Here is a 3,040-nt window from a genome sequence, read left to right on the forward strand (position 1 = left end):
TTTAACATCTTTAAATTTTACCAATTCTTTTTTCTGCAACAGACATGCAAATAGACAGCCTACTTTTAAAGCTGAGTGATTAATATCCGGTGTTTCCACATCGTCATTTATTAGTTGATCCATCATCACTAAATCTGCTGTAAATCACAAATTCTTTATGAATTAATTTATTAAATCTATTTAAATTGTTGATGAGATGTAGTTATTTGGCAAAATAATTTAGTTTTATATTAAACAACAAAATGTATACAAAACAATTATTTGTTTTAATTAAAATATTTTAGACATTTAGGAACAGTTTAGTAACATACAAATATGAATATTCTACAAAAGGTGCATATATTTGATCGACTAATAATTGGCAAAAATTTTCATAACTTTACACGACGTTTTAACCCAGGCTTCGGGTCCTTCTCAAGTGTTCTAACAACAAACAATTATAAAAATTGCAGCGTCAATACATCGGGTTAATATATGTACGGAATTTAAATCGTGCTTGACGATACAACGTTAACTCAGCGAGGATGATACGAACAGTTGACTGAGAATCGTTTGATAATGGCACTTTTTCCTCATCAGACTATTTTTAATTGTTACTCACGATTTAAATTCCGTACATATATTAACCCGATGTGTTGACGCTGCAATTTTTATAATTGTTTGTTGTTAGAACACTTGAGAAAGACCCGAAGCCTGGGTTGAAACGTGATCGTGTAAAGTTATGAAAATTTTTGCCAATTATTAGTCGATCAAATATATGCACCTTTTGTTAATTATTATTGGCGGAACAAACACGCACTTCTTTATGAATATTCTAATTTTATTATTTAATTGTTATTAAATACCAAACCATTTTATAAACTATTATTTAAATATAATGTTATAATATATAAATTATATATTATAATGTAATAATATATAATATTATATAATATATAATATAATGTTATAATATATAAATGAAGGCACTAATTATCACATATTGTGTGTGACTTGGAAAGATTTAATTATATAACGGTTTTTGCCGTACAGACTTACCGACATTTACATTTGTTTTATTAAAACAGATCTGTACATCGGTTTTTGATATCGATAAAACATCCGCTACTCTGTCTGTAACATCGTCGATACCTATATTTACTGTCTATAATGAACACGAAATAATTATTAGCAGTAACAAAATATATTAATAAAAAAATAGACGGTGATAATAGGAACAATAGATGTTAATATTAAATGTTAGTTTATTAATACAATAACATAATTAATATATGACACAACATTTTCATCTTGTTTTAACAAAAATAAAATTAAAAGTAAAATTTAAAAAGTTAGAATTAAAAAATTAAGGTTAAATTTAAGAAATTTTAATTAAAACAAAATAAAATTATCTTATGTTAGAAAGAAGATGAATGAGAGAGAAGAAATTCGTTAATGAGGGAGAAGAGTATTTATTAATAATAATGCTTTTATATGAAATTGATGAAAATAAAACATTTCTTTGAGAGAAAAGTTTTTATATAAACAAAAACAATTCTCCCTTTACAATATTTATATGTATAGTATTTTATAATCTTATATAGGCATTTTTTGCATTAATAATAATAATTTTGATGTTAACTTAATTGTAATACTTATATTTATATAATGTAGAAAGACTTACAAGGGCGATACTGCACAGATATAGAACAAATATCAATCGCTTCATGATTTTGGATTTCTTACAAAATCTTTCGAGATTTTAATTGATTACTCCAACTTGCTCTAACTTGCTCCAATTTATCAATGTACTGCTGTCGATATCTCGATACGATACTTATATATTGTAGATATTATAAAAATAGAAACTTACACGTATTGCAAAGGTTATCGCACAGAATATTTACATGAATTTGTTGACAAGAAAATCTTAAGTGTTCGGCGAACGTTGGCATGTTGTGTTCACGATTCGAAAAATTTGTTTACGACTATTACAGCGAATATGTCAAAAGTCCATTTCTAATTAACATTTATTAAACAGAAAATTTAAAAATAATGTAGCTAGATTACTTACAAGGAAATTCACGTAAGTGTCTTTCTCCGATTTTGATAAGCTTTTAGTTATTTTCTAGAAATAAGAGACACGTATTTTTTTTATACGTACCCTTACGTGTGGATACACTCTAAAAAATATCGTTGTGAAATTTCACCACACCCATGTAGTTAAACAATTCAATGTGAATTTTAACACCAAAATTGTTGACAATTTTTTACACCGACAAACGCGACGTCAAACTTTGATGCCATATCGTTTTGTTTTCACAACGTGTGGTATGACGACGCGACAAGCAACCAATAACTACAGCGTTTAGGTTATCGTGTATCGTGTACAGGTTATTAATTCGTATTCGCGCCATCGTTATATACGGAAAAGTGTATAGGACTTCTTTTTCGTCGAATTATTTAAGTGTTTGTAATAATAATCAGTGTATTATCGAAGAGGATAAATTAGCTCGACAATATGCTTATAAAGTACCATAACGTGAAGAAGTTCGTCCACTTAAATACGAGTGATTCAGTAGAAGAATTCATCGTTAGAGGTATAAGCAGTGTAACACAGAAACGGCAAGCAGAATCTTCACGTGATATGCATCAGTTGAATGAATGTTTCCTATATAGTCAGCACCATGTCCAAAATCGGGACGTCTTAATATGTCCCGCTTTTGAACATGTGTGCTGTATGGGTTTTTTCTGAGATTTAATGCTTAATTACAAATAAAGAAACATCTCATTTCTTTTATTTGCAACAGTAAAGTTCACTGATATTCGAAGATTTATATTATATTATGTTCGTTTGCTATCCGATTTATTTTTACGTTCCACTGCTTAATAAATTAATATTTGCTTTTTGACCAATACATTTTGTTTTCGTAACATTTCTTTTAATGATGGTAATAGCCTATCAAACACGAATATAATACATAACTGCTATGTAACATGTGATTAATATATATATATATATATATATATATATATATATATATATATATATATAATATAT

General features: G+C 27.5%; 1 long non-coding RNA gene across 1 annotated transcript; it reads right to left on the reverse strand.

Moving 5' to 3' along the window:
* Positions 1-51: 51 nt before the first annotated feature.
* Positions 52-2,158, reverse strand: LOC139825100 (uncharacterized). The gene is made up of 4 exons (XR_011735461.1): positions 2,144-2,158; positions 1,664-1,998; positions 1,039-1,144; positions 52-137 (listed from the first exon to the last, which is right to left on the reverse strand). It is a non-coding gene; the product is annotated as an uncharacterized lncRNA (long non-coding RNA).
* Between the last annotated feature and the right edge of the window lie 882 nt (positions 2,159-3,040).

Source organism: Temnothorax longispinosus, unplaced genomic scaffold (genome assembly GCF_030848805.1).
Source record: "Temnothorax longispinosus isolate EJ_2023e unplaced genomic scaffold, Tlon_JGU_v1 HiC_scaffold_932, whole genome shotgun sequence".
NCBI classification, from domain to species: domain Eukaryota; kingdom Metazoa; phylum Arthropoda; class Insecta; order Hymenoptera; family Formicidae; genus Temnothorax; species Temnothorax longispinosus.